The sequence below is a fragment of the Solanum verrucosum genome, unplaced genomic scaffold (genome assembly GCF_900185275.1).
Source record: "Solanum verrucosum unplaced genomic scaffold, falcon-dt-bn FXZP01000207.1, whole genome shotgun sequence".
Classification (NCBI taxonomy): Eukaryota; Viridiplantae; Streptophyta; class Magnoliopsida; order Solanales; family Solanaceae; genus Solanum; species Solanum verrucosum.
The window spans coordinates 2904185-2924237 of record NW_026019996.1 but is presented as its reverse complement, the minus strand read 5'-3'; positions in this window follow the sequence as shown (position 1 = coordinate 2924237).

Genomic DNA, 20053 nt, shown 5'->3' with positions numbered 1-20053 from the left:
AGGGTTTGCATACTTTATATACCTAGGTATAAAAATATAATATGGTTACGAGTTCACAGTTTATTTAATAAGGAAATTGTGTAATCTGTCCCTCTACTGCAAAGTCGCTAATTATAATTTTTAAAATTCATTCACCAACTGTGAATCTGATAACCACTACTAATAATCCAATTTTGTAATTGGTCTATCAATTATGGTTTGATTTTGAACAATCTTAGTAAATATGTTTCTTAATGAAGTCTTAGCTCATTATTGGTTGTAGGATTTGACATAAATATAAAAAAAATAGAATCATATCAAACTAATTTGATTCATCGGTATGAATATAATTTTATTTTATTTTTAAAGTTTGGTATTTTATTTGAGGGTACCGATTATTCGGTTCACCGAAGAACTGAACTTGTATTCCATAATTGGAAATCTAAAATTCTACATAGTTGGAAATCTCTTCTATAGAACAAATTGCTCAACTTCTTGACATCATTATACTCGATCTTAACTTTGAACACTTTTGTTCATGATTTTTGTTGCTGGATTTGTTGAGTAACGAAGTTGTTCCTTGGGGTCTTGTGTTGTTTGTGAATAAGAAGAATGGTTCTATGTGAATGTGTATGATTATAAATAGTTGAAGAAGGTTACCATCAAGAATAAATATCATATTTCGTACATTAATGATTTAGTTAACTAACTTCATGACGCTTTGATGTTTTTGAAGATTAACGTGAGGTCAAGATATCACCAATTGAAGATTAGGACTTTAGACGTCCCTAAAACATCTAAATCAAAATTAGTAGGTGGATCAACTACTTAAGAGTTCTTAGACCCAAATTAATGCGCTAAACAAACATGGGATAGGTCAAAGATCCATACGCTCAAAAGGCAGTATATATTTATAAATTTAGGTCAAAAGTCATATTACACACACACACATATATATATATATATACACACTAGATGGTTCTTGCCCGTGCTAAGCACGGGCCCAACAGTTTAAATTCTGATATAATTTATTGTGTTTGATCTACCTAGGAAATATGTTCGAGAAATCAAGTACCATAATAAACATTTTTATTCAAAAAATTACATAAGACAAAAAATAAAATTACGAATAATAAGTAATTTTTTTTATAAAGATCAACAATCTTAGTGAGCTCTAGCTTTGAATCGATCAAGAAGTTACTAAATTCTACCAACCTATTTTTGTTTATGGCTTTTGTTCTTGCACTTGAACTCCACTCTAAGCAGTCTTTACCCCAGGAACAAATATAGTTGTGAACTACCAGGACATGGTGGGGAGGGACCTTACATTTAGAAATTTTACAGAAATCTCCACCAACATGTTCACTACTCTTCATCTTGATCACACTATATATATTGATCCACAAAAGTTAGTACATTTTCATCTCTGTGAGTGAGCAACTGAATTACAAGAAGTAATAATATTTGTCATGCTGAAATACTATTGAAAGACCTGAGAGTTAGTTCATACAGACATTGCAACAGAGAACCATACATACTCAATTTATATTTATATAAGATACATTCAAATGATATTGGCTCAAGCTTGAAAAAACGAAGAAGATGGTTTCCTGAATCATCAACCATTTCAAGCCTCAAAATATTTCCATTCAAATTATCAAAAAATAATCAAGCTCGAAATAATTGATTAGGGGGTATGATCTGAACTTTCTTTTGTTGTTTCTATTAAGTCATTGAAGGGTAGATTGGAGTTTATGTGAGTTCGTTCTCTACTGCTTTTGTATTTGCTTTGAGAGCCTATTTGAGAGTGCATATCCATTTTTCTTTCTTTCTTTAATCTATTGAATTTATAAGATCATTTTTTGGATTCTTCATTGTCATCAATATCTATAGATGGCTACTGATAATGTTTCACCAGATCATCCTACACCCGCCTCTGAGTTAAGCTTCTATGAATTATGGTTTCATGTTGCTAACGAATTTAGTTAGATTTTTACCAAAATATGTTTACGTCTCTTGTTTAGGTACTTTTAAATGGATACATATGTTGACAACTTAGTTGAAGTACCCTTATTGGTTGTTTGGTTATAGATAGAGTTTTGCAGCAAATACACTATTTACTGTATCATCTCTAATGTTATGTGTTTAGTTTTATTAACACAACTCAGATTTTAGAATTTATATTGTGACCCAATTTTGAGTTCAAGGGTCCTTGTTAATAATGTATTTTGATTTTACTATTATAAGGATATTAGGGTGATGAACCTCATCAGCCCCTGCTATCTCTACGAAAGCAAAAAGAGAACTTCAATGTTCAAGTGCATTTTACCAAGTTTTCAAACACGTAAGTAAGGACTTCTCTATGGAAGATAATAAAACTACATGACAACTTAATAAAAAAGGATTTGAAATGAAATGCACGGTAGCTTAGCAACCTAGAATATGAATTTAAGGTACAAAGTTGTCGAGTAGACAACATCTTTTTAATTCATCTTTGTTTGCTCGTTGTCGAGCTAAAAAGACATATTTTTTCTTGGGTGGTATTAGTTTAAACAACTCACTCGTCTAGCTTTTTGGTTCAGTGCATATATTTTCAGAGGTGTGATCATAATTATAACTCCTCCCTAACATTGCTGTAACTTTTCTGTTCCAACGAATATTCTTCGGAAAAAAATCCAGTCAACCATAGTCCATATGTTTAATACTATTTAGTATGGTTATATGGTGATATAATTTCAACTTTAAAGGCACATTTCATAGGTAAAAACAACTCAGATAAATATAAACATACGATCTTTATACATAGATGATAAAATCAGTGAAAAGGAAGATAGGCATATCCAAGATGATCAAACCAATCTTTGACATTGACGTATTACCAGCCAAAAGAGCACCATAGACCTTGAAAACTTGACATTTTAATGCGAAGAAGCTGACTGGGAAATTTAAATCCTGCAGAAGATGACACTTACCAAAGTTAAGAAGGTTAAACACACACAAAGACAAAAATCACCACAACAGACGTAAAGACTCCCAAAACAACTTAGGCTTCAAAATTGGAGAATATTTAAGAAAATGACTAACCAAACCAAAGTGTGGATTGATTTAGATGAAATCCAAGCATCTCGTTGTGTCTAAGTGGAGTATCACCTGAAATTCTAAAAAAGAGCTAAACTCGGCAATTCAAAGAGACGAGATAGTCTAAGGAAGTTCACAACAGCCGAACTCACATATTTTAACAGATGTAAGATAAGTGAGATTATGAATTTTTTTGTTGCTCAATGATGCATTGTTCTCACTCTTTCTGTGATCTTCTATCCTCCTCCAATTCCATTGGCAAACTTCTCTCGCTCTAATTCATACTGATGAATGAAGAATAAGCAGCCATTAGCTACGCCAATGCAAGAGAAGATTAATCTTCTACTCTTAACAAAAACAAACAAATAGTAATACTGGAAGGATGCATCATACATGTCTGAGCTAGATTTCAATAAGGATTAAGAAATAGAATCAATTTCATATACTTTCAAGTTTCAAGCACCTCTTTTCAATTTTTTTCGTGCCACAACGCAATCAGAAAGCAACTACTTATACAAGTTTTTAAAAAAATTGCAAGTGGGAAGAGCCATCCAAATATATACTCACTTGACTCACGTTTATAAACAAATGAATGACAACTATGTTTCAATCCTAAACAAGTGGGGTGTGTAATCACAAGCACATATATTCAAGCCAAAATATCAGTGCATGGATCAACTAAATGGAAGGATTCTAATTCTTGAAGGCTTTCTTTTGACTCTTGAATCTCTTATATTAGAATATGTGGTCCATAAAATTAGTGTTCCTTTTTATTAAGCCATGAAATGATGGTAATCAGTCATTTAAACGTGTCAAAATATAAAGGGAATGAAAAAAAACATTAGCCATCTCCTTCCTAGAACCTGTTCCAAATTCTACTAATATGAATAATATTGCAACCCTCAAAAGAGTAATAGCAGTATCTATGTAATTTTTTCTTTTCTTTTTCTGATGGGTAAAAGGACATCATCTTATGTCTGTTCAAATATTTTAACAAGTTAAGCTATTAGTTCAATATAGGAAAGGAATTGTGTTGTGTTTGTTGAAGAATGTAAGTATATTGTTGTTGAAAAAAATAACAGAGACAAACACTGCACAATGAATCTAAGATCTACACAATTTTAAAATTATAATTTTTTCAGTGTGAAACAAATTAATTAAAGATAGCAGTATTTTTAAGATCAAACAAATTCAAGAGGTGAATAAAAAAGGCTTACTATTAGTAATAAATCACAACATCTAATACAAAGTTTACAAGTTTGATTAGGTTTTTAACATGAAAAAAGCAAAAGTGAAACTAAAGAGAGCCTAAAATTGAAAGAAACCTCGAGTTGCTGTCGTGTTGCTGCATCTGTTTAGGGGTAGAGAAAAAAAGGTCAACCGGTCTTTCTAGAGCTCCACTTTAATGGCTCACTGCATAATTATTGCTCCTTCTTGAATGTTTTAAGAAGAATTGAAGGAGTTCTATGTTTTGTTTGGCAGAAGAAACAAAAAATGAGAGAATAGCTTACACGAATTCGGAAGATATTGTAAAATTGAACTTGAAGGTGCCAAGAAATTAGGTTTGGAAGCAAAAATATGGAGATTTTGAGTTGTTCTTGTATTTGTCGGTGAAAGAAAGTGCAGAAATGGTTGCTTCGAGAACTATGTGGAATATTTTTATTAGTGTGAACCAATATACCCTTGGTCGTCCTCCTCTTCATGTTTCTATATAATAGAAATTTGATATAATTAATTTCTAATGGCATAGTACTACCTATTTCTGATAGGAGCAACATGGGTTCTCTCATAAGATCAGAACTTTGTGCAACAAAAACAATGGTGGAATTAGAAGACGATGTAGTAGCCAAATCATTATTCATTGAACTTTCAGATAAGTTATGTTTTCTCATTTCAGCTCTCTTTGCTCGACGGCGTGCCAGAAGAATCTCTTTTTCCTCAGGTGGCATCAATCTGTATAGTTCGCATCTCCTAGCATTTCTATCCGCATTTGATTTTTGAAAAGCATGCACATTTTTATGGTTTCTATTACTTGACATCTTTGGGATCAAAATAATTTTACACAAAATAATTATTTGGTAAATAATAATAATAATTTTAAATAAGGGATTAGTTGAGTAATACTTACCACACACTGAGAGAAAAGTGAAACACATGAGCGAACAACTACCGCAACGAAGTGGAAATTTTGTAAAGTTAATAGTTCAAACCATATATTAAATCTAAAGACATGTATGACTAGAAAAAAAATGCTAAAAATGTAAGGCTGATTTAAATAGTAATGCAGAAGAGAATATGGAATGAGAATAGTAACAAACAACACATAGTTCTTTTTTTCCATTTAAGTCTAAATATAATTAATAAATAGAGAATAATAAACAAGAATTATTGTGCAATCCATGTACTGGGACAAAAGAACCAAGTTGCAAGCTTTCTATGACAACATTGTATCAACTGGGAGTTTCATTGCACGAAAAATCACTTCATGATTCATGCAGCATTAAGGAAAAAAGAAAATGCATTTTTGCAACAATGTATCTTTCAACCTATGTTGCTTGAACTCTTCAAAAATGTTAGTGGGTGCGTGTCAAATTCTTCAAATGTAGTATATTTTTTTAGAATCCGACACGTGTGCGACATTCAAAGTGAAGAGCCTATGCAACATAGCTTTCAACACACCATAATATTGTTATTTTCTAACGTGGTCAATGAGGATTCATATAGCCTACCCTACATGTTTGAGACTTGGGCATAATTGTTGTTATCGTTATTATTGTATTTCAAGATTGTTGATTGTTGGCTTTTAGGTCCCTGCCTATTTGAGATTTTGGTAAAGCTATGAGCTTTAGAGAAAAACTTGTACTTTCAGCCTATTTGAATTGCAACTGTCTTGATTAATTTTGCCAAGAGTGTAATTTATATAGATTGAATGCATAACTAAAAGCGATGGACTTTTATGTGAATAGCATGAAAAAGACACTGATGTAAATACAAAAAATTTAACGTGCTAATCCAACTTCCTTGAAATCATAATTCCTAACAGATAGCTATATGAATAAGAAAAAAAAAAGATAAATATATGAGAGAAGGACAAAAAAATTGATGAGAACTTACCTGAAATTGAAAGAACAGAAGACAAAACAATTTTGATATAACAGGAAGATGAACTATATGTGAGAAGAGAAGATGAAGAGTTATTTAAAGGTATGATGGAAATTTCTAGACAGAAGATATTTTGTAATTGTGTGTTTAATATTCAGCCACGTGGAAGGGATTTAATGGACAAGAAAAATACTATATTTTATACATTAAAAATAAATTAAATATATAATAAAATGACAATTATACCCTTGAATATTCATGAATACTGCCTTGTTAGGTTTAGTTTTTTATTATTATAATTATAAATTATTATTTATTATTTTTTTCATTAGAGATTTTGAGATTCTGGTAAAATGAATGAAACATACCATAGATTGAAATTCCGTTCAGGAAGATGAGCAAGTCTCCATTGATGATGAAGCATGAAGTTTGTTGATCATAAAATTATCTTGATGTAAGATCTGAAATGAATAACAATTTAAGTTCCAATAAAGAAGAAGAAATTGAAAATCTTATTTCTGGAATCTGATGAAATTGAAAAAATGAAAAGAACAAAAAGTCAAAAATCTAGAACTTTAACAATATTGATGACCTCGTCACCGATGGCCGCCTCCACCAAGCTAGCTACATTCTCGAGTATCAGCAACTCTACAATCGGTACACTTTGTGTCTCACACATCTGCAGGAATCTATCAAAGAATTCGAATCGAGATGATTAAATTGAAAAAATGACCACGTCATCGATGGCCGCCTCCACTAAGCTAGCCAAAGAAGTCGAATCGATGCCTGATCCTCCTCACATAGGCCACCATACGAAACTGTTTTCTCTCTGATTTCAATCATTTTGGTATGGGAGTCAACTGTGATACCCAAATCTCTAGTCCCATACCTCCGAACATCAGGCAAAGGAGCATCGTGGAACCTAACCAGCCTGAGCGAATGAACGTTGAACGAGTTTCGTTGTCGAAGAGACGAATCTTCAATTTCAAGAAGATGAAGTTGCGACTCTTCAATTTCAAGAAGATGAAGTTGCTTTGGATCTTCTTTTCGATGATTTTATTTTAAGAAGAAGAAGATGAAGCCATGCATTGGGTCTTCCTTTCTGTACCATTCTTCTTTCCTTTCTATCTATATTTTTTAATTTAAATTGAAGATTCAAAGATACTTCTACACATATAGCTAGCCATTTACGATTTTGCCCTTCAATCACATCATATTTTTTGAAATTGCCATTGGTTTTCCTTGGTCTTCACCTTTCTATATATATATATATATATATACACACACACACCACACGGTTCTTGGCCCCCATTCTTTATCTCCTTAGGAGTTATTTGGTTTCATTTTCATTTCCAAAAAGTTTAAAGTAAGTATTTGACAATATTTTTTTTTATGAATTTAGCATGAAAGAGTTTGTATATGTGATTTGGGATATATTTATGTATTCAAACACCATATTTTAATCACATTTTAAGCTAAGTTCTGGGTATAATCTTGTGAATATCGTTGTATTCATTGATTAAATGTTGTAATGAGCTAATAGATATGATTGGATTGATTTAAAATAAAAAAACATAGCAAGAAAAGACCCATAGGATGGATTGGAATGTAAAGCAAAGTAATACAAGTTAAAACGGAGTAAAAATAACTACAGGAGAACCGTGAGATGAATCTGACGCCCTATTTGTACAAACACTAAATTTCAAAGACTCAACAAAAAGGAGGCAAGATTTGAGATGAAAACCTGTGAACTAGAGCCTGTGAGTGAGCCTCGTGTTGCGTCTCCCTGTCTATTAGATTGAGTTTGACCTACTCAAAGCAGAGTCCAATCGAAATTAAAATTTCAACTATATTATGTATATGTGTGCGTGTGTGTGTCTTTTTTACAACGTTTAGGGTTATGAGTTGCTTCAACTCATTAATAGAGGATTATAACTTAGTTTTAGAGGTTAGAATTCATTGTTCCTAATTTTTAGGGTTTATTGTATAACTTTAATAGATTCTTGTGGATAGAAAAATATTATCTAGCAAGAGCTACATTAATTAATGATTTTTAATTTTTTTTTATATTCATGTTCTCTAGTAGAATAATTCATTATAGTTATTATTTTCCGCTAGTTATGAGTAGCTAAACTCATTACTAGGATTATGAGACTTAGAATATGATGATGATAGAAATTATTTATAGTAAATATCTTTTCATGAAGGGGTTTCGTTGTGTATTACGTTTCTTTTTTGTAATTAACATATTTTTAAAATCGTTGACAACACTATAAAGAACTCACATATATTTTAACATGCTTGACCATAGAAGTACATATCAGGAAAAAAAAACCATTAACAAGAATTTGGTGCTACCAATCACCACATAATAACTAGAGCTAGAAAGATGATAGTTTATTTGAAACTTTTGATGCATGAATAAATTATTTTGACACTACAGTATCGAGAAAAAAAACTTAGGATGTTATTCTCTTAATTGGGCCGAGAGGCTTTAATTGTAGATTTGTCAGTTTTCCACAATGAATACACTTGAATGAATTGATAGTAAAATATTTGTTTGAGTTTCGATATTTAAGAGTTGTAGCCCTAATTCATCTTTATTGTTGATAAAATCAAAGTATTTAGTGGATTCTCATAAAACCCTTCAATTTTTCAATAATAGTTAATGATTTGAATCTCAACATCAGATTATAAAAGAACTGTAGTACCGCAGTACGCTCTATGTGGGATTCAACCTCAATATAGTTGGGCTACTACAATTTACATCGATCACTTTAATTCCATAAATATGGTGTAGTTTGGGGAACATCAAAATTCTGATGTTGTTGTCGGAGAGTGTAGTTTAGAGTTTTATAATTTGTAGAAATTTATAGATAGCTATTATTATCTTTTGAAGATTACAATGGATTTGTTTTTGTCCATTATAAGAATTTTTTATAGTTAATGTCTGATACTAAGTGTTAATGATCTCCCATGATTCTAATTCACCCAGAAATAGAAAAAATATTGAGACGACGAAGACTGAATTTTGCAATGAATAAAGAGAATGAACATGAGTTGATAGGTGAGGTTGATTTACAAGTGGGTCATGCTAGGGCCATAAGACCTCCCACACTTATTAGAAATGCTTCTTTTAACATCACCAACACGATGTTACACCTAATGGATATGGATAATTTATTTGATGCTCTACTTTTTTGAAGATCCAAATAATATCGTAAAGACTTCGCATGATATGGCTAGCTTACAACCTTCCCTATATATTTTAAGAAGGAATCAGACTGAGGTAATTCCTATTTTCTGTTATTGGGGAAGCAAGTACATGACTTGCGGAGTAATGTAAAGCATCCATCACTATCAGACAAAATTTACAAAAGAATTTTTGAAGAGGTTCTTTCCTCCAAGTAGGCGTATTCATCTTAGGGATGAGATAAGCAATTTCATATAAGTTCCGAATAAAACACTACATAAAGCTTGACTGAGATTTTAAAAAATACAATTCAATTTCCTATCACAATCTACCAACTAAGGTGTTGCTAAAGTACTTCTATAGATTGTTAGATGCAGTCAACAAGTCCACATTATTAGAAAATAGATCTATAACAAAAACATATTAGCAATGATTATACAATTGTTGCAATAACACATCTATTATAAGGCTCTTAACTGTTGCGATAGACTTTCGATCCTATTAGCATACTTCTAAAATAAAAGTGTCGCAATTAAAAAATATTCATTGTTTTAAATTTCTTCTTTGCAACACGTAATGAAATCATTGCAATATACCCTTTGTGGCAATGCTTTTTTGAAAAAAATAATTTATTGCAACACTTTTTACTTTCTCTTTTATAATATTTTCCTACCCAACATAATTCTTGTTACAATCCAAGAATACCCCCTAAACATGACATGGTGAATAGAATTTTGAAAGACCCTAAATGAACCACTTGATATAGCATGACACTAAGATAAAGACATTATTGAAGAATCATGAAAACAAAATATAAGTCTCAAAGTTCAACTCAATATGATACCAAATAAAAGACCATAAATGCGAAACATACTTTGTCTGACAACAAGCCTCTACTACATAGTAAGTGACTAGGACAAGCTCTAGCTCACTTAAACAAATCTGGAAATGAAAGCAAGTCTGAAATGACATAAAATCATAAATGTTGACATGTCCTCAAAGCATGAAGACTCATCAAGTCTGGACAATGAGATCAAAATTTGTTCTAACCTCAAGATATAGGCACAAGATATGTATGTAGTCATTACTCTAAATGTACTGAGAATGGAGAAGGAAGCACGAGTATAGCAAGTCTGAAAACATGATAATGGAAAGACCAAGTAAACATAACCTAAATCTGATCGTATGGTTTCATAAAAACATAGTACAAGGTCATGCATTCTTCTTTAAATCATAATAATAACATAAGTCTTTGAAGAAGTCATAAAGCTTTGTGGGAGGTATCGTTAATCGACATAAACCATGTGAGTTATAACATAGAGTTCAATGTACTACTCCCATATCGAAAAGAGAGTGTCCTACTAGTCAAGGTAGGTACCATAATCATGAACTCAAGTGGATTCACTAACCAATATCCAATCGGGACATATCTACGGGGGCATGTAGTTCTAATATCTGAGTAATCACTGCTAATCCAACTTGGTACTAAGTAAAATCCCACGAAAAACATGTGTAAGCACAACATATTCATTGTATTTGAAATGGTAAGAATCTAGTAATAACAAATTGTTCATAAAATCTCATAAAAATAACTCCTTTAAAAATCATGATTTCATAACATATTCTTAAAAGATATTTTAATCAAAAGCATCTAAGTCATAATAGTCTTTTCATAGTAAAAGGGGCACTTCAATCGAAAGTGTCCAAATCATATCATTCTTTCATCAAGGAGGTACTTCAATTAGAAGCCTCAATTTTCATAAACATAATTGATGCTTCAATCGAAAGCATCATTCATTCATAAATCTATTCATAACATCATGCATACATATCAACATAGCTTTGAATCATATCATAAAATATTGATATGGCATGAATTCATGAAAACATTATAGAAAATATTTAAATATAATCAAATCATGTATAATAATATCATTCATGGAGAAAAAACTTTACTTCAATTGGACCTGTGGACGAATCATGAAAACCCTAGAAATTGGGTTGGAATTATAAGTAGAAAGTTAGGTTCCTTTTGGACTTAATGGGTGAAGAGGAACTCATTGATGAATTTTCCACATACCTTAATGGAACCCTAGCTTGAAATCTAAAAATTAAAGGAGGCTTGAACTTGAAGAATTCTTGAATCACCTTAGGAGAGACTTGGAGAAGAAGACTTGAGGGTTTTGAGAAAATGAGAGGGGATGGGAGAGTTAGGGCCTAATTAAACCTTTAGAATCTTCTAAATAACACCAAAGTGATGTAGTTTAGAAGTTAAAATAATAGAGAAAGACTAGAATGTCCATGAGAAATAACTGTTGAATCGCTTCTCCGGACACCATGCATGATTCGTACAAAGGGCCACAAATCATACTAGCCAGTCGTGAAATGAGTTACTCAAAACCAACTTTATGATGTTTGACTATGATCAAATGACCATGAGTCATAGTCCATTGATGACCCATACATTGTCATCCGTAGATCCAAGGTACTAAAATCACTGGGTGTAACACCCTAAAAGTTTCTAAGCTAAGATCTGAACCATTCTTCAAAAGTGTATAGGGTTGTACCGGATGATTCCTAATTGTGCATAGGTGTTAAAGTTAATTATTTAGTGTGGGAGGATATTTGGAGATTAATTAAGGTAATAATAATCCTCTAACACAAAGTTGAGTTGAAAGTTTCCTTATCGGTTAAGTTTCCACATAAGATTTTACTTTGGTCAACTTCAAATGATCATATCTTTTAAAACATGAAGATTTACGCGGCTCATAACCTATCAAATTAAAGTCTTTGAATCTTCTTTCCGACATCACCAAGTTTGCGTCATTCCAAGTTTGAAGTAAAAAGTTATGATCATTTTACTAAATAGTGTAGTGCAGTTCCGTTTTTGCCGCGGGAAAATTCTAAATAAGGTAATTCCCCCCCCCCCCCCCCCCCCCTTATACCACTAGGAAAACCTTAAAAACGAATTTCTTAACTCTTATAAAGCCCTAAACTATCCTATTTTCATCTTTTTAATTCCTTTTTCTCCTCTCTCAAACCCTAATACAAAATTCTAAGGAAGATCAAAGCATAAGACTTACAAGCAGGATTCTTTCAAATATTTTACAAGATTCTTCTCCAAGTAATGTTCTTCCAAATCTTTTTCAAGATTCTTCTCCAAGTAATGTTCTTCCAAATCTTTTCCAAGATTCTTCTTCAAAGTAAGTCCTTCTCCAACTGTTTCAATCTTTCCAACTCAAATTCCTTCTTATAATCATGATCAATAATATAAATCTCAATTCTTGGCCATAAGATTTTCAAGAAACTAATTCAAGAATCTCAAGAAAGGATTTTTTGGTCATTCTTCTTCAAATTAGGGTTCTTCTTCAAGATTCATGGAGCGTTTAAGGTATGTAAGATTATCAAAGTGAGGGACTTCATTTTTCCTCACACTCTACTCCTAAAATATATATTTTTAAGATCAAAGCTAGGGTTTTCACCCAAGATTCTATGTTTTCGAGTTTCCTTTATCTCCTATCATTGATTCTTGATTTTTATCATCAAAATTATGGTACTTTATGTCATTAATGATTATTGATTTATGGTTCATGATCTTATACCACATGATCCCTTTTTAAGCAAAGTTATTTAAAAACCTTGTCGTAGTATTTCATATTCATTATTTTTATTGTTCAAGATTTTAAAGAAGTCTTTCAAGAAAGTATATTTAGTTTTAGTTACATTATTTTCAAGAAGTATTTCAAGAAAGTATTATTATCTTTAATTTCAAGTGCACTATTTTAAAAGAGGTTCAAGAAAGTTTATTTTACTTCAAGTGCATTGTTTTTCAATTGATCCATATGAACACATGCATTATTCATGATTTTGACTATGAAGTTATGAAGAAAAGCTTATGAACTTATGAACTATGATCATGAATTTGATAAACGATTTATGCATGCTTTATGAAAAGATGAATTTATGATTTAAGGATACTTTAAAGTAAGTTTCAATGATTTGTGAAAGGTTTTCTCACATATGAAGGTATTGTGAAAGGTTTTCTCACATACTTATGGAATCATAATTGTGAAAGGTTTTCTCACATACTTATGAAATCATGATTGTGAAAGGTTTTATCACATATGTATGAATCATGGTTTTTAAAAGAGCTATTCTAATATGAACTTATGGTTGGATTGGTAGTCTTAATTATTATCTTTCCAAGTATTTTTCTATGATTATGATTATTACTATTTTAATTTTGTTGTGATTTTACTTAACACCGAGTGGAATAACGGTGATTACCCATGTCCATAAACTATGTGTCACCATAGGATGATTGTCTCAGATAGACATTAGCTAGTGGATCCACGTTAGCTCAGATTTATGGTTCTTATCTTGGCAAGTAAGGACACTCGTTTTCGGTGTGGGGCAGACACTGAATTCTATATTATAGCTCACACGGTCTATGTCGATTAATGGTAAATATCCCACAAAAGAACTATGTTTTCTTTAAAGATTTTATGAAAGCTTCTCAAATGATTTTAAGTATGCCTTGACCTCATATATGATTTATGATTTCTATATAAAGGTTTTTATCACGTTTCACTTGGTCTTGCATAGTATGTTTTAAATTCATTATATCTAGCTTTACAAATTATCATGTACACATATGTCTCATACTTAGTACATTCGAAGTACTGATTCACATACCTCTTGTGCCTACATTTTTTATGTGATGTAGATTCAAGTTCTTACTATCAAGATCCTAGTCAGTTGGATTGCAACTTCCAGTCAGAAGGTGATGAGTTCTCGTATTTCGAGCACTCAAGTCAGTTTGTAGTTCTAGTATGCTATTTCTATTCACATGTATTGATTAAGGTAAGCGGGTGTCATGTCCCGCTAACGATAATCAGTATTAGTAGAGGCTTCATAGATAGTAAGTTAGAGTTGTTGTATTCAGTCGATTCTATTTCAGATTTCTTTCACATTATAGTTGTTATATTTAAAACTTTGTTCAAAAATATATTGAATCAGTATTCCATAATTATGCTTCCTCTCAGTCATTTTCATTCTTTTACATGTTCATATTTAGTTGTTCATAACTATGCCAATAACAAGGGTTAGCTTGGAGTCACTTGTGATTCTAAGCACTGTGTTACGACTAGGGGGTAGTCTCGAGTCGTGACGCTGGATTCTGGAACTTAAATCCACAAGCCTTATTTAAGACTCGTAGACCCATCCACGAGCTATCATGTTGGCTCGTAAAAAGTCATTTGACACTTGAAATTTTCCCCAACTTTCAGGACATCATATACAACAGTCATCCACAGATTGTGGAACAAAGTACGGTTCGTACTTCACTTTGTATAAATTTGCACCAACAATTTTCTGCAACCTTTTCAACTTAATTCAATCACTTTTACACTTTCGAGGTGTTACAAATCTAAATCTTATTCTAAATTTTTTCAAATCATTCTTCTTTGAAGAGAGAATCTAGTTTTTCAAGATTCCGTTCCAAAGCTCTGACAAACTCAAGCTTCGGTGAAGATATTTTTTTAAAAAAAATTAAAGAGGGCTCAAAGGCCCATTTATTAACAAAAGAACTAGAATATGTACAACTGAGCCAAAAGTGACCCTTTCCAAATGAATAAAAAACAAAACAAAAATATCAAAAGGAAAGCACAGAGAACGGACTAACAATATGTAAAAACAAAGTTCAAGTTTCTTCATCCCTAGATCTGAACCCTCCTTGTCACCTTCTTCCAACCTAGGCAGAACAAACTGATTGGAATTGAGCTTTGTCAGAACTGACATTCCCTAGCTGACATGGGACCTTTCACTTTAGCATTTGAAGTTCATCAACTCTCAAGATGATCAACATTCATGGTTGTCCACAATTTCCTCATTTTGAGTAACCCAAGTTGGAACAAATATTGTATCCCATATTTTCTATTCATAGCTTGAATCTATCTTTGATGAGGCCACTGTCTGCAACATAACCTTTTTATGTAAGAATTATTATTAATTATTTCTTACTTATGGCTCAATTTTACTTGTAACCCAAGTAATACCATAAATAATATTTAATAAGGAATAGATCTCGTTCGTACATTGATTACTTGATGGACGTACCAGATTAAGTCATAACCTCTACAATAATTCCATCGTTGACGTTTGTGGTAACATAAAGTTAGGGCAAGGAGGTAGAAAACAATTTACGACTAACGCTTTCGCTTCTCTCTGTGATGATGTCTTCCTTATCAGGTATGTGCCCCTAACGATCTCTATGTAAGATTATCATGTTCAAGATCCTGATATTATGTATTAAAGTATTTAATCTTGCTTGTGGTATCAGAGTCTAGATTGTTTGAACGGATAATCTTCGTATATCTTGCATCTTTATAGATAATATTTACTTGATATGTATATGTGAAATCATATTTGTGGCTTAACAAGGTTTCGAAAGATCAATGTAAAATAATTTGCCATGATAATCAATATCTTCTGGAGACATGGCCAGATTTGAATTTAAAGTAAAGTTAGTAAATTGGGTTACTTTTTTTTTTAAAGAAAAAATTACATATACAGCCGACTGTTCTAACTACTTATTACTATAACATCATATCCACACGTCTGCACAAGAGAAAGCCAAAATAAGAAGGTTCTTCGGTCAAAGGCTAAGACTTGAATTCTTCAATAAAAACAAATAATTATGTTTTGTTCAGATTGCACAAATTCTGAAAATTTTTAATCTTCCCATAATGTAATAATTATGTTTTGTTTTAGATTGTGCAATAAATTAAAGTGATCGTTTTACTGAGCAATAAATAATATGTGTGTACTTAGTGCAATATAGTTTATTTGTCACCAAAGTGACCAAACTACAGAAATTAATGTTTACACATATAATATTTATAATCACTTGACATATGTGGATTAGTACAGTTCATTATTTATTGGCATATTCAGTATTCAAAGAGAGACTGGTTTGGTTTTTTAACCTGATGCATGTATTATGTTTCTATAGTTTGTTAGTCACCAAAGTGGTCAAACTAAAATGTATAAAATTATTCACATGCACAAAATTTTATGATATTATGTGTGCTTTGTATATAAATATAGTTTGTTAGTCACCAAAGTGGCCAAACTAAAGAAATTAACGTCTACACATATCATATTTATGATCACTTGATGCATGTATTATGTTTCTATAGTTTGTTAGTCACCAAAGTGGCCAAACTAGAGAAAGTAACGTCTAGATATATCATGTTTATGATCACTTGATGCATGTATTATGTTTCTATAGTTTGTTAGTCACCAAAGTGGCCAAGCTAAAATGTTTAAAATTATTCACATGCACAAAATTTTATGAGATTATGTATGCATTTGTATTCATATAGCTTGTTAGTCACCAAAGTAGCCAAACTAGTATGGTTAAGAAAAAACATGCATTCATAAAATTGTCATTTATCTATGAAGATTAATTAAATGCTTATATTGAAAAATAAATAGATAAATTGACTTTCACTATTGCTAAAACTATAAAAATTTACCCAAAGGTCAATCTATCATTCTACGAATAGTGAAAATTATGAGGTAAATTAATATCTTTTAGTTAAACATATATTTTATATCCAAATATGTCGTATATGTTTGATTAAAATTATTCAATTACCTATTAAAGATAAAATTGACATTTAAATTATGATAATGTGTTGTAGTATCTACCTAAAGGAGAATTACGATAAATTTTTATCGCTTTACTGAATTCAAATTATTTTCTGATTTGTGAGCATGTATATCTATTTTGCAGTTATTCCTCTTCATTCACATGTTTCGTTTGTTACGGTGTTCAATGGATTGAACTTCTCTGAATGGCATGAACAAGTACAGTTCCACTTAGGTGTGATGGATCTTGACTTGACTCTGCTGAATGACAAACCTACTGCCATTATTGATAAGAGCAGTGAAGATGAGAAGTCTTTTCATAAATCATGGGAACACTCTAATAGATTGAGCCTTATGTTCATGTGAATGACTGTTGCTAACAACATTAAGAGTGCTATTCCACAAACAGAAAGTGCCAGGGAATACCTGAAGTTTGTGGAATAACGTTTTCGTTTTGCTGATAAGCCTCTCGCTGGTACACTAATGGCTGAACTCACGACCATGAAGTTTGATGGGTCGCGTAGTATGCAAAATCATATAATCGAGATGACTAACATTGCAGCAAGACTTCGGACCGTGGGGATGAAAGTGGATGACACCTTCTTGGTTCAGTTTATTTTGAACTCATTGCCTCTTGAGTATGGACCATTCCAAATTAACTATAACACTATTAAGGTAAGTGAGATGTTATTGAATTGTCCAGTATGCTTACTCAAGAGGAGTCAAGACTTAAGAAACAAAGAGGCCATTCCATTAACCTCATGGGTCAAGGAGCTGGTAAAGGACTTAAAGTGAAGGCCAACAAGTTTAAGAAAAAGAAAGCACCTGCTAAAGTTCCACAAGATGCTCATAAGGAACTCAAGGCTGATGTGTGTCGTTTCTATAAAAAGGAAGGACACTATCCTGAAACGTAAAGCTTGGTTTGAAAAGAAAGGTACATTTAGTGCTTTTGTATGTTTCAAATCAAATTTAGTAGAAGTTCCTAATAATACCTGGTGGCTTGACTCTAGTACAACTACTCATGTATCCACTATGTTGCAGGGATTCACTACTATCCAAACTACAAATCCAAATAAGGACTACGTGTACATGGGAATCACATGAAGGCTCAAATTGAAGGCATAGGGACTTATCGATTGATCTTGGAGACTGGACATCACCTTGATCTATTACAGACTCTTTATGTTCCTTCAGTTTCTAGGAATTTGATTTCTCTTTCAAGACTTGATGTTTCTAGATTTGATTTTAAGTTTGGACATGGATGTTTCAATTTATATAAGAATGTTGTTTTTTATGGTTCTGGTTTTCTTATTGATGATTTATATAGATTGAAACTCGATAATAATTTTTCTGAATCCCTACTTACTATTCATCAAAATGTTGGAATTAAACGTAGTTCACTAAATGAAAATTCTGCTTATTTATGGCATAAACGTTTGGGTCATGTATCCAAAGAACGATTAAAAAGATTAGTAAAGAATGAAATTCTTCCGAATTTGAATTTTGTTGATCTTGATATATGTGTGGATTGCATTAAAGAAAGCAAACCAAATACACTAAGAAAGGTGCCACAAGGAGGACTCAACTTCTTGAAATTATACACAGTGATATTTGTGGACCCTTTGATGTTCCATCTTTTGGTGGAGAAAAATATTTTATCACCTTTATCGATGATTTTTCACGTTATGAATTTATCTATTTGTTGAAAGAAAAATCTCAAGTAGCGGACGCTCTCAAAGTGTACGTTAATAAGGTTGAAAGACAATTAGATAGAAAAGTGAAAATCATTAGGTCAGATAGAGGTGGTGAATATTATGGAAAGTATAACGAATCAAAATAATGTTCAGGTCCATATTGCAAAATTCCTTGAGAATGGTGAAGTTAGTGAGAGTGTTGAACGACAAAGTGTGGAAATTAATGAGGTAAGGGTACATATCTCATTGCCTATGAATGTACCTACTTCCACACCAATAACAAATGTTGTTTCTCTTGTTGAAGAACATTTTAACAATGTTGAACAACAATGGGATGAAACACTTCAAGAAGGAATTAACTCACAAGTATATGATGCAAATTAACCACAAATAGTGCCATTAAGAAAATATCAAAGAGAAAGAAAATCGGTCATTTCAAATGATTATGTGATTTATTTACAACAACCAGATTTTGACATTGAAATTAAATAAAGATTCGGTTTTATTTTCACAAGCCATATAAATTACCGAGTTTGATAAATGAATTGATGCCATGAATGAAGAGTTAAAATCCATGGAATACAACAAAGTCTGGGATCTTTGCAAAGGGATACACTAAAAAATGAGGCGTTGATTATAAAGAGACCTTTTCACCGGTCTCAAAGAAAGACTCATTACGAATTGTTTTGGCTTTGGTAGCTCATTATGATTTAGAGTTACATCAAATGGATGTGAAAACTGTCTTTCTTAATGGAGACGTTGAATGAGGATGTTTATATGGACCAACCAGAGAGTTTCAAAATTAAAGGAAAATACCAAATGGTGTGTAAACTAAAGAAGTCAATGTATGGACTCAAACAAGTCTCACGACAATGGTATATAAAGTTTAATGATACCATAACATCTTTTGGATTTAAGGAAATTACCGTTGATCTGTGTATATACCAAAAGATTAGTGGGAGTAAGTTTATATTTTTAGTCCTGTATGTTGATGACATTTTACTTGCTACTAATGATTTAGGCATATTGTGTGAAACGAAAGAATTTCTCTCTATGAACTTTGAAATGAAAGATATGAGTGAGGCATCCTATGTGATAGAGATAGAAATATTTTGTGAAAGATCACAAGAATTATTGGACTGTCTCAAAAAGGCTATATCGAAAGAGTTCTAGAGAGATTTAACATGAACAATTGTTCAGCATGAATAGTTCATATTAAAAAGGGGACAAATTTAATCTCATGCAATGCCCAAATAATGATGTAGAACGAAAGGAAATGAACTCAATTCCTTAATCTTCTATTGTTGGAAGTTTGATGTATGTTCAAACTTGCACACGACCGTATATTAGCTTT